Raw genomic sequence first — 13,035 nt, 5'->3', positions numbered from 1 at the left:
TTTTGCATGGGTTGTGTTGAGGTGAAGGTGAATAAAATTGTAATATTACAATAAAAAGTCAAAATTTTAATTGCAATTAAAATAAAAAAAGTTGTGCAGCATTTCTGACATTCTGGCAGAATTCCCAAACTTTATTGGCCCCGATGCGATGCAGAATAAGACGAGAAAAAGGTCGTCAGGTTGACGGACGCGGGTGCAGGCGCCCGGACGTGTCTTCTCGCTGAGGAAGTAGCTTTGCGCGAGCGTGACTTTGATTAAATTACAGCAGATGTGGACGTGAGTTATGAGGCCTGTCAAAAGTCAATCCATTCAATTAAAGAGTCCGGGAGATGAATTCCGCATCGGCTTGTGGAGAGAGCGGAGCTGGGAAATGGGAATGTGTTGTGGATGTGAGCGGCTGCACCCGGGCGTACAGCGAAGGGTGAGGCAGGTGAGTAAATGTGTGCTCCAGCAGGATTCTTGTCAGGCGGAGATGAATGGACTGGCATGGGTCCAAAGGCTTGTCTGCCTGTTCTGGTGGAACTCCAGAACGTGTAATTGCAAAGACAGCGAGACGACTGCAGGTGCCGACGCCGCTGTTCCAACTTGGTGACCTCACGTCCTGAGCTCACACTGGGCACCATTCATTGGGCAGGTAGGTACCAGTGGAACCCACTGGGAACGGCAAGGGGGTCGCTTTTTGTTGTGATTGGACCTTGTCTGTAGTACCAAATGACTTTATAGATATCGTCATGGTGAGGCTATAAGTGCCGGATCCGGTTCTGGTCAGGGTCTATGCACAGAACAAACATGAGTTCTGTATCCATGGGACTTTCTCATGTTTATTCAACGACGTAAAGGTTTTGATTTTAAACGAGTCACGCTAAAGTCTATTGGTTTTTCCTTGCTAAAAAATAAATAAATGGCCTCAGTGTAGTGATTTAAAAGCAATTTGCACTCACACGATGAACATAGCGTATAAGCTTTTTCCACTTTTCTGACCTATAAACGTAGTTAGAATGTTGTATTCTGGTGTTAAACCCGCCCAAGTTTCAGATAATGAGGTCTGCGCATTTGGAAGTGAGCCCGGAAAGAACTTTGGGATGCCTCAAAACGCTTGGTTTCAGAGGTTGTTGCAAAAACTGTTCCTTTGTGATGTCACAGAGGAGCAGCCTTCCTTATATGGGCGTGGCTGTAGGCATGAAACTCTCTACTCTTCCCCAAGCTCTGCTTCTCTGTTTGCTAAACAAGCTCAAGCACGAGTTATTGGCGTTGGTGAATCCCAGCAAGAGGAAAAATATTTTCATCCGTCCACGGCATGAATGTGAAATACCCAAACTGTTGCTGAAGCCAGAAGCAGCGTGCTGGAAAGTGTTGAGAACCATGGTGCCCACTATCTGGAACACGTCGTCCTCGTGTCCGGCTTCTGAGCGCCTCTGACAAAGTGTGTCCGACAATGAGTGCTCCTCCTTGGGCGGGTGATGCTACTCTGAAGCTGTCAACTATTTGTCCATTCAACTGCGTGAAATGTCTGCCTCTAAACAAAAGGGACGCTAAGCATAGCAAGTTTTCCCATAAGAAATCAATCATGTAAATCCAATAGAGAAAAAAACATGTTTTCTATCTTTTTATAATCTCGGATGAGCTAAAATCAATAGGGCTCTTGCTCACTGTGATTAAATGGGGGGCGATACTAAACAGCTTTTATTGTTTGTGTCTCTTATTGAGAAGATAAACGCCACGACGCGCCATGAAAGGAGATGGGGCGCTTCAGGGGGCCCACGGCATCGCACAAAATCATCCGTCAAGACTTTGAGGAGAGATAAATTGGATGAGGAGATAAGAGGCGTGATTAAAGCAGGCCTCCGTGTCCCTTCAAATAATAATAATAAAAAAACGGCCCAAGGTAGTTCTCTGCACGGAGCTGATAAAGAGACATTCTGTTACACTTCAAGCTCATTAATATTCATGAGGATGCATCACTAATTGTGGATAATCCCTTGTGTTGTTTCTCCCCCCTGCATGTTCCATTTATAGGTAATGTTTACTGAAGACTTTGTGCTAACCTGGAACGACGCAATCCTGATTAACGCTCAGGATGTCACCGCTAACGAACGCCCCACAGACAAAAACGCATGAAAAATGATGACTTCATCCCCTTTGATCTTATTTTAAAGACACTTAAAGCAATTAAATACATTTGGCTGATTTAAGGAATGAGTGTTTCCCTTGACAAAGGGTGCATAGAGGCAGCGTCGTACCTGCATGAAGTAGCGGTTCTAGCTATGGGCCATGTGGGCAACTGCCCCGGGCGGGATTCTCCAGGGGGCGCCGCTGCAGGGGGAAAGGAAGAAAATGTATTTACTAATGCTTAGCACGCACCACATCCTCATGGAGTCAGCACGTGGCAAACGGGCGCCCTTGCAGGCGTCATAGACACGCCCCCAACAGCGATGAAACGCCCACCACCTGATGTGGATGAAACCAAAGAAGTTTTGGATTTCAGCCTTTATAATTAATTATAAGATCAATAACGGAACTTGCAACAGTAATTTATTTGTTAATATTATTTCATATTCATTATATTGCAGACCAAGAGCGGAAGTGGGAGTGCATCAGGGATCAGCTCTGAGTCCCTTCTTGTTTTGCTATGGTGATGCTGACAGATGAGCTTAGACAAGAACCTCCATGGACTATGATGTTTGCAGATGACATTGGGATTTGTAGTGAGAATAGGGACCAGGTGGAGGAGATGCTGGAAGAGTGGAGGTTTGCCCTGGAAAGGAGAGGAATGAAGATGAGCCGCAGCAAGACGGAGTATATGTGTGGGAATGAGAGGGACCCGAGTGGAAGAGTGAGGTTACAGGGAGAAGAGATACAGATGGTGGATAATTTTAAGCACTTGGGGTCAACAGTCCAGAAGAATGGAGATTGTGAAAAGGAGGAGAAGAAGCAGAATGGAGAAAAGTGTCAGGCGTGATGTGATAGAAGAGTTTCAGCTAAAATGAAAGGAAAGGGATACAAAACTGTGGTGAGACCAGCCATGTTGTTTGGTCTAGAGACAGGAAGCGGAACTGGAGGTAGCAGAGATGAGATTGGGAGTGACCAGGATGGATAGGATCAGGAAGGAGTACATCAGAGGGACATTACATGTTGGAGGCCTTGGAGATAAAGTCCTTCAGGCCAGACTGAGATGGTCGGGACATGTCCACAGATAGCTTGCGCTCGATAAAGGCAGACTTACGTTACCTGAGTTCATCCTCTGGTGGGTGGTGTCAAACGTCTTATTCAGTCCCACTTCAAAGCACCTCCATCTTGTTTGTGACATGAGAAGAAAGAAGAAGAGACAAGGATTAGCCAGAAAAAGCTAGCATGTACGTAGTTGTAGACATATTTGTTTTTTGTGTGACCGTAAGCACGTAGTACGACCGCACATTTCAATTTGCACCTCTCCCTTTGCTTTAGACATGCTGCGGTTTTTCTATTATTGGAGTTTTGCAAAGACCTCCGGCCCTTTTCAATGATTGTTTTTCTGCCTTGGAGCAAAGACACTACGAGCATTACGAGCTTGACGCCTCCGGGGAAGGCGTCTAGTTTCCTCCGGAAAGTGAAATGGATATATTTATTCCAAACGAGTCTGGAAGCACCCGTGATGAAGCGAATTGTGGTTTGTGGCGACAATAACAAATTGTGAAAAGTAAAAAAAAATAAAAAATAAAAACTCCCCGGCACAGAGGTTCTTAGCGATGACAAATGAATAAATGTATAATTCAGTGTTAGTAGCATAAACTGTTCACTCATCCTAATGTGCACATTAGCAGCTCATGCACAGCGTCAGGCGACTTGTCGTTTACTCTCCAAATCAAATGTATGCAAAGGACCGTCGAGTCATCATCAACAATTCATGCCTTTTCAATCGAAACAACACCGCAGGAGCGTGTGTGTGTGATGCCAGCTAAGTGTCACCGAGGCTTTTAACAGCATGGAGGCTCTGAAAGGTCAAAGTGTCGCCATCTTTTTTTTTTTTTTTATCTCTTGCCGCATCAATCCAATCACGGAATGCTAACTCAAGAGGTGCATAGGTGAACAAACCCTGACCTCTATTATGCTGCTTTTTTTAAAGGGCACCTATTATGCTCATTTTCGGACATTTGTATTCAGATGTGGACTCCTATAGAGCAGCTACACACAGGTACGAGGCTCCCTGTGACATCACAGTGAGCCGGCCTTAGAAAAAAAACTCTAAAAAAGAGAGTTCAGAGCCATTCCAAACTTCTCTCAGGGCTTACATCCAAATGCAAAAACATTCAAAATGAATCAGTTTCTTCATTACCGCTATTACAACATTGGTTTTGTTGGTGCTGTGTTGTGCAATATACTGCACAAGGTCAAAGGCCGCCATGTTTTTCCTTGCTACTTACTCTCCACATCAAATATCTGTGTACAAGCTTCTCGAGTGGCGGGGTCCACCGTGGAATGGTGGCCAGCCAATCCCAGGGCACATATAGACAAACAACCATTCACACTCACATTCATACCTATGAACAATTTGGAGTAATTAACCTAGCATGTTTTTGGAATGTGGGAGGAAACCGGAGTACCCGGAGAAAACCCACGCATGCACGGGGAGAACATGCAAACTCCACACAGAGATGGCCGAGGTTGGAATTGAACTCGGGTCTCCTAGCTGTGAGGTCTGCGCGCTAACCACTCGACCGCCGTGCAGCCGAGTAGACATCATAAGCTTAAATAAACAATTTAACAATTGATTATTGTGTCATTCAAACCTTCAAAAAGCCTCTGGTGCTTGTGTATCTCACCGAGAATTATAGTAAGATTAGTGAGAGTGTAGAATACATATTTGTATTTTACTTCATTTAGCAGTTTTTATATTTGAAAATGCTTAATTTAGGCCAAAAAAAAAACATGTAAAATTTGGTCAAAGGTGCATATTTCTGGGTATTAATAGGCTATATTGAAACACAAAACATGATTTATGAATATATTTCTGAAAAACTATGACGACATGGCATGCCATTATGCTATATGCAGGAGTAGCAATATTTTAAACTGCATCTAGAGGTAGATATTATAGTCGATATATTATAGTAGATTTGTAGTCCGACTTGCTCCCAAACCCATAAAGTTGGAGGGTCCACCCCACATGGAAATGTATCCGAGCTGGCAATACATCAGAAAACCTTTTGCTCCTAGGAAAATTGCCCCTCGCCAAATTCCATATGAGCGGACGTGGTGCAAAAAGAACCGAGTGTCTTCTTCTGGCGGCGAGAACACCAAGCAGGTGTTTTGCAGCCGCAGGGCTCGTCTGGCCAGACTCTTTAGGTGCAGATTACTCCACTCTTGCAGCGGAGGTAAAATACCCAGGAAGGGTCGATATTATTATCTTCTCCTGCCTATGATACGAAATCCAGAATCAGAGTTCAATGTGGCTCAGTGGGATCTTGCGGAGTCAATGTAGTGTTGCTATGATAGCATAGCCACCATCTATTATTCATTATCGACGCTTCCAGCAATCGTTTGATCCATTCGACACTTAAGGCGGCTTGTTATCTGCCTTTTTTTATTGCCTTCTGGCAACAGGCGGTGCACGAGCGTTTGCACTGCAATTACTCTTAATGCTCCACTGGGTGTGGGAATTTAGCAGGATATGGATAAAAAGGTGCTGGAATTAGGAGAAAAATGGCATTTTTGGAGTTTGCCGGATGTGTGGTTCTCGCTCAGCGTTCTACTTGAACGAATGTCCTCCACCTTTAACACTACAGCTTGGAATTACAGCAGATGGAGGCATTCTGTGGCAATATAAACACAGTTGGTCATTATGAAGTCGTTTGGTTTTCATTGAAGGTTTTGCCTTGGTTTTCAAACAATACAGTAATTCCATGAAAAAGCTCACATTAAAAATATTCAACATATGGTGGCGAGAAATACTTCAATTTGGAATAAAGAAAACACTCCACACTCGCTCGTGCTTTCTGGTTTCACCATATCTAACTTATGTTCTTGTGTAACAACTAGAAGGGTTTCAATACTTTCTGTGCCATCTCTGAGTTCTGGTATTTGAGGAAAATACAAAAAAATACAAAAATAAAATCAGGGCCAAATGGTGAGAACCCGCAACTCCACGGAGAAGGTGTGTCCCATTTTTATCTCTCCTCCAATAATTCTCTTTGATTGTGCAGGCAACAGCGTCATCTAAAATGCACAAAGCTGTCTGACGTCTGTCAGCCTGAGCCTCTCATTAAAAGTATCAGCATCGACTTTCACTGCCGCCCGTCACTCGGCGTTCCGCCATCAAACTGGCCCGGTTCCAGCCTCACTTTAAAGTCTCAGGTATCCCATCTACTGCATTCAAATTCCGGTGTTTCCAAAGTGTTTCCGAATGCTTCTGTACAAATTAAGGTCATGTCCCAAAGCCAAGATTCCACGGCAGCACAATAAAAGCCGTGTTTGCAAGCCCGAGGGACCCCCAGCGCCATGGAAGGGTCTCCCACCGTACTATTTTAAGACTGGGACCTGTGAACTAAATATAGGCGGGGGCCGCCGACAGACGGCGCACTGTGCTGTGCGGTCATTTCGGCCGCTCGTGGATGTCAACCCGGCTTGGGGCCGTCATCGAGGTGAACGAGGCACCGGTGGAAAAGCCAACGTCGCCAACAGAGGGGAAAATTGCAAGGTTTACGGGGGGGGCACTTTCACCCACCGTAAATAGAAATAATGAAACATTCCAGACATTTTCTATACTGCTGGAGCCTACCCCAGCCAATCCCAGGGCACATATAGACAAACAACCATTCACACTCACATTCATACCTATGGACAATTTGGAGTGGCTAATTAACCTAGCATGTTTTTGGAATGTGGGAGGAAAAAAACCCACGCATGCAACGAGGGGGAGAACATGCAAACTCCAGAGGGTGGAATTGAACTTGGGTGTCCCAGCTGTATGGCCTGCATGCAAGCCACTCATAAATAGGCCTAAAAAGCCCTAATATGTTTTGTTATTAGAGCCTCTAGACATGACATAACACCCCTATAGTCATCTTTACACTCCTATTACCAAACATAGTAGACATCATAAGCGTAAATAAACAATTTAACACATAAATAAGACTTGTGATCACGTATGAAATGGCTTCCAGTGGTAGTGACGTGATGTGATGGAAGTGAACCTTCAAAAAGCCTCTGGTGCTTGTGTATCTCACCGAGGATTACACTAACATTAGTGACATTAGTCTAGTGACCAGTGTAGAATGCATATTTGTAACAAGGGGGAAGAACATGCAAACCCCACACAAAGGGTGGAATTGAACTCGGGTCTCCTAGCTGTGTGGCCTCCACGTAAACCACTCATCCGCTGTGCAGCCCGGTGTGTACATTTTCCAACATGTTTTTTCAAGTCCTCCCTCTCATGTTTTGAAAGTTTGCACAAAGACTGAGTGTACGGTGTGCGCCGTGTTTGACACTAAACAGCTTTTCTTGCAGCTGCATGCTAAAGGTTGAAACCTCTGGCGTGTGTCACGCTGCACAAGCTGGACTTCCTCGTTAAAAAGCCTGCAAAATAGCCTGGAAAAACACCTTATTAGTGAAAGCCGGGCTGTGAAGGTACTGGGTAAGGATAAAGTAAACCTCCACCAGCTGCATATTAACATAAATCCTCATATTTCTAATCAAAGTGGGTGCCCATTGTGACTCATCACCCACGTCCTGCTTCTGTGTGGACTAAAAAAAAAAACGAAGCAGGTAATGTTTAATTCATGCTCTCAATTTCCAGGGCCTGGTTTTATGTCCTGCCATGTTTTAGTTACCTTGCACTTCTTTTGTTTGTACGTGAACAGGAAAGTACTTGTAAGTACAAGAGACTAAACGACAGCAGCCCTGAGACGGCCAAGCCGGCTACGTTCTTCATTAGTGTTCTTTTCTGCTCTGTGATGCCAAAATCACAAACCCTCCTCCGAGATGCTTTTGGTTTTTTGTCCCCTAAAAGACACCAAACGCGCTCAACAACTCAAAGTGATGCTCGAGGCGAGAGAACAAGCAATTCCAACTGTACCCTTCGCTTATGCTGCTGTACATTTGAAGCCCGGGATGTTATTATTAAAAGCGACTGCTATAATGTCAGGGGGGTTTATTTCACCAAGGGAGGGGGAAAAGGCTGAGGCTGCTTCCAATGTAATGAAAAGCAAAAGAAAAGCATTATTGTGATGCCTTTTAGTCCCGTCTTGGTTTTTTTAATGCTCTTTTGTACATTTTATGGACTTGGAAAGCCACCAATCTGCTTCACTCTTTAATTTACAAATGATGCAATGTTTGGAGCTGCATTGTGCAATTCAAAACAAAGCACCGTTTTGGTGTTATGGATTCTAATGAGCATTCGTTAGGACAAAAACATCACGTTGGTTATGCAATTACAATCAACATATAGAGTAGTCAACCATGGCAAAAGTGCTGAAACTTCAGAACAAAACAGAAGTTAACCTGAACAATAGCCTTAATATTTCAAAGTATCATCAAGTAAGCCATTTGTACAACTACAAGTATTTCACAAAAGACAAGAAAAATGTACCCTTTCATTCAGCCAACCATGAACACAACCCTGATTTATGGTTTTATACACAGAAATCTCTCTTTTATCTTCTAAATATAAGGTTATTAATGTTAGAGCTCCCTAGACACGAAATAACACCCCTATAGTCACTTTTACACTCCATCCATCCATTTTCTGTACTAGCCGACAAGGTATACCACGGTACAAAAAAAGTCAGTTTCGGAACTACAAGAATTTGGCGTCATACCGTTCCTACAATATTAGATATTAAATTAAATATTAACATGTGCTGTGTTGCATCCATGTTGGGCATAGCTAGCACAGGCGTTGTTAGATACCTTGTGTTATCGTGTGATAGGGTTTAAAAAATTGACTTGTTTCCCCTTTTCAATAGATATTTGTAAATATCACATTTTAGGTCTGCTATTCTAATACCATCAAACCTAAGGTCATCTTATGGGAACAATCTCATACCGGCCTCAAGCAGACCAATCACAGCCTTAATGGTCCACGTTGCCACGGATGGAGGATATTGGCATTTACTACCCCCCGCCTGGGAACTGATGTAATGAGCGTGCGGGGGCTGGGGCTGGGGGCGGGGGCGGAGAGGGGCTTCATCTTTAAAAGCGTCTTTATGTGTCAGGCATGTCAACTGCGAGGTAAGCGGAAGGTTTCTTTCACATGATGCACCGTGATGCTTGGCGAGATAGACGGCCATGTTGGCTCTAATTACAGCAGGAGGAAGGGATCGGTGGAGGTGAGGGGTGAGGGGTGCTGTTCCGGGTGACGCGTCGAAAATGTCACATCTAATTGTGGAGCATTCCAGTAGCTTGTTTTTCCTGGATTTTCTTTTTCCCAAAAAAATAAAAACACAGCTACAACCACTCCTGCTGAAGGTCTTTCTAGCCATCCATCCATTTTCTATGCCGCTTATCCTCACTAGGGTTGCCTATGTTTTTTCTATGTTTCTATGTTGTTAACGTTTTTGAGTGTCAACTGCAATCGAGCATGGCTTCTGTTTGGCCTTGGTGGAGGTCTTCACTTTAATTATGCAAAAAATGTTCAACTGGTTTTGAGCGAAAGCGCCTTTGTTTATATGACAGTATTCTTGGTAGAGGTCTTGCCATGGTCCTGGTCCAGCATGGTGCTGAAGACCACATTTGCCTGAGGATGTTTTGCGAGCTGAAAGCAGTGAAAGCTAGAAGAGTCCGAGCCGCCTGTGCCTGCTATTAAACTGTGACGGGGGCGAGAGCGAGCGCCACACCGGGGGCATACAAATATGAGACCAGTCCAGCTGCTCTCCATGCTTGGACGGGTCCGCTTGATTATGAAACATCACAGAACCTCGCTGTCCCACACACACACACGCGCGAGGTGTGTGTCATGCAGGGGTGACAAAGCAGGGAGGTGGCTCGCCACTGTGTGATGGACCGCCATTGCTTATTACTCATTTACAGTGTTGGTGAACTCATCACGCTGGGGCTATTACGCTGCAGATAGCTGCCTTCAAGTACAGTAATTATGATTAACAGAAAAACTGCTACATATGGCCCAAAAGTCCACATTTGTGCAGAGCACATATATGAAAAAGCTCTCACTACGATACACTGCAAAGTACAAAAAGATTGTACAGTTCACACTTCAAACTAACCAATATTTATACTCATCAAGGTCATTATAGGGTATGACAGCAAATGTATGGAAACGTTCATTTTAGCAATGCTAGCAGACTAGTGTTTGTCCTACCTTTGTTTGTCTTTGAGCATAGACTGATAAAGACTGATCATCGGAACAAATTGGTGACCATTTGAGCACCAGGTGTAGGTAGGATTGCAAGGTTTATAGTATGCCTTTCTCTGTAAATAACCCATGTTACAACATGGACACTACATTGCGCAACAATCTACACATTACACTCCTCCAAGCTCCCTCTCTTCCTCCGTCCTGTCACGTGTGATTTTTCGACTTGTCATGTATGACTTCAAATTGCTTTGAACTGAAATCACCTCTTTTTGACTCTCACAAAAAAAACATACGTTGTTGGGATCGGGCATTAGGGTTTGCAAAAACCTAACTGTCTTTGGTATTGAACGAGTTAGTTACGCTAGCATGAATTGACTTACTTCACTAATTTACAGCACATTGGCTTGTTTTGGGAACCGTTTTTTGTGGTTTGTTGTGTTTTGCAATTCCCTGCATTTTGACCATCGTACCAAACCATGAATCGCATTAGGAAGAATTTTGCTCCATCTGAAACCGTTTTAGAGTTAAGCAAGGAACCGCCATTCTTTACTGAGAAGCCACATTTTATAAGACTTTGAAATGACTCAGCTGCACGGCCCGCGACTTGTTTTTCACTTCCGTATCTCGAGTCATGCACTCAAGTGTTAGTTAAAAATACTGGGAAAGGACTGGAAAATAAACATATAAATACCCCTCACAAATTCTTCAAACACAGCCTGAGGTGGAAGAACGGATAGCATTGTAGAGACAATTATTTCAACATATTGAATTGGTGGGTTTATGGCTTGAGGACAATTACTGGAAGGCTGCTGGGAATTCCACTTGAATCTTCTAGTTTGTGTTTAAAGCAGAAAAGAGCCAATTTGGGTGGAAACTTCCACCTGACATCACCGTTTTTAATAAGCTCTTTTCTCTTTTGGTCCGCAGGTACTTGAATTTATGGATTTCATAAAAAACAGGGAGGGGAATGGCTTTTTTTTTTGGTTTCGAAATGAAGCTTAAAGGCGAGGCATTTATTGCTACGTCGCACATTTACTGTGACAGATGCGCACTTGGACCCAATGTGCCCCTTTAAGTACAGTTAGCAAAAAGGTCACATATATCCAGTGGTAAAATAATAAGTGTTTGTTCGTTTGAGTGGATTTCTTGACAAGCCTCTGCTGGTTGCGGCTCGTAGTTGACTCTATGATGCCCATCCCCAGCATGGCCTTGCAGGTAAGGCTACTATCTAAGTGATGTCCCTAAAAAGGTGCAGTAGTGTCCCTTTGTGGGAGGATGAACTACAGATATAGATTCTTTGCCTCTGCAAGTCGGTGTCTCATGACGCCGCTTCCATAGAGATGATGATTTATCCTTTATGACACTAGAGAGCTTCTGTGGCAGCGAGCCCACCGCCAGCTCGTTAGTCTCACCTTACTCTTGGATCCTTTCCTACAGGACATCCACAACAACTGCTCCATTTTTTTCTTCCCCTCATCCTCCCAGGCCGGAGCCTCCTTGAATTCCTGTGGGCACAGTTACAGTTCAATTTCCTGCGGCCATTTTTTTTTTTTTTTTTTTTACTTGTAATAGCGGAAGCTGACAGTTCCATCGACACTCCCTCCTTCTGCCTTTGACCTTCCTCCGCTTCAGCTGCAAGCGTGATGATCTGTGTTCAAACTGTGGTGGTTCTGCCGCTTGTGAATCGGCCACTTTTGGCGTTGGTGCCGTCTGCGGCTTTTGGGCTTCGTCTCTGAATATCCACAGGCACATTTGATGGCAGTCGCTTCTGGTTTTTATTGCCGTCCCAGCGTCACATTCGCCACATGAGAGACCCTGGAAATAAGTCACCGGAAAATGAGTTAGCGCTCTTGGAACTGACCAACGGGACCAGAACTGGAAGTTTGGAACTTATATTAGGGGGTGTGGTGGACCAAGTGAACACTGGGTTAAAATTTTATGGTTTGGCAGAGTTGCAGAATGCCCCCGCCCCCTTTTAACCTCAAATAAAACCCCCACATGCAAACATTTAGGCTGACTAGGAGGAAAAAAGGATAATTACAAGACAGAAAAAAATAGTTATGAGATAAAAGTCGGAATGTTACAACTCAAAAGAAAAATATAATAAGTCATTAAGTCAAGAAATATGTAGTTATGGAAATAGATTCATATTATTTAAACACAAAGTAGTGTGAGACAAATATGTAAATTACATTGTAGCAATGCGACTATTCACTACAATTCTCTTTTTTATTATTCATATCTTAGTATTATTATGTATTTATTAGATTTTGTATTTTTTTTTTCCTGAATTTCCTGAATTCACTCGTAATTTTCAAGCTGGCAGCCCAATATTAAAATTGGAGCATATCGCCAGCCAAGCTCCATCCATCTGATTCCTCCATTAACAAACGACAGAAGCAGCCGTGCGTTCACCAGCGAGCCGAACTTGTGTCCGACGGGAAGTGAGAATGGAAGATAAATATTCCACAGCTTCCACTCTTCTGGGAATACTTGGATCAGTGGGAATGTTAACCCAATCATCCAGAAGTATATTGGACATGTGAGGGTCAAGGTTTTTGCTTTGTGCACTTTGGAAATTCCCAAAAGTCTTCCTGTAAATCTGGAAGCATAAAATTGTGCAACATGAATGAATTCATTCGTTTAGCTCATCCCCTTGATAGATTCGTTAATGAAGGAAGCATCCCGATACTTTCATACACCTTGGGAGTCTCTCTCTCTCTCTCTCTCTCTCTCTCTCACTCAAG

The 13,035-nt window shown here is 43.7% G+C and overlaps 1 long non-coding RNA gene across 1 annotated transcript; it reads right to left on the bottom strand.

Moving 5' to 3' along the window:
* Positions 1 to 2,238: 2,238 nt before the first annotated feature.
* On the bottom strand, positions 2,239 to 12,453 carry LOC144895250 (uncharacterized). The gene is made up of 3 exons (XR_013625744.1): positions 11,701 to 12,453; positions 3,229 to 3,293; positions 2,239 to 2,313 (listed from the first exon to the last, which is right to left on the bottom strand). It is a non-coding gene; the product is annotated as an uncharacterized LOC144895250 (long non-coding RNA).
* Between the last annotated feature and the right edge of the window lie 582 nt (positions 12,454 to 13,035).

Source organism: Doryrhamphus excisus, unplaced genomic scaffold (assembly GCF_037039965.1).
Source record: "Doryrhamphus excisus strain RoL-2023G ecotype Guam unplaced genomic scaffold, RoL_Dexc_Guam_v1.1 HiC_scaffold_24, whole genome shotgun sequence".
Lineage (NCBI taxonomy): Eukaryota > Metazoa > Chordata > Actinopteri > Syngnathiformes > Syngnathidae > Doryrhamphus > Doryrhamphus excisus.
Note: the sequence above shows the minus strand (reverse complement) of the source record. Positions and strands in the feature narration are given on the sequence as shown.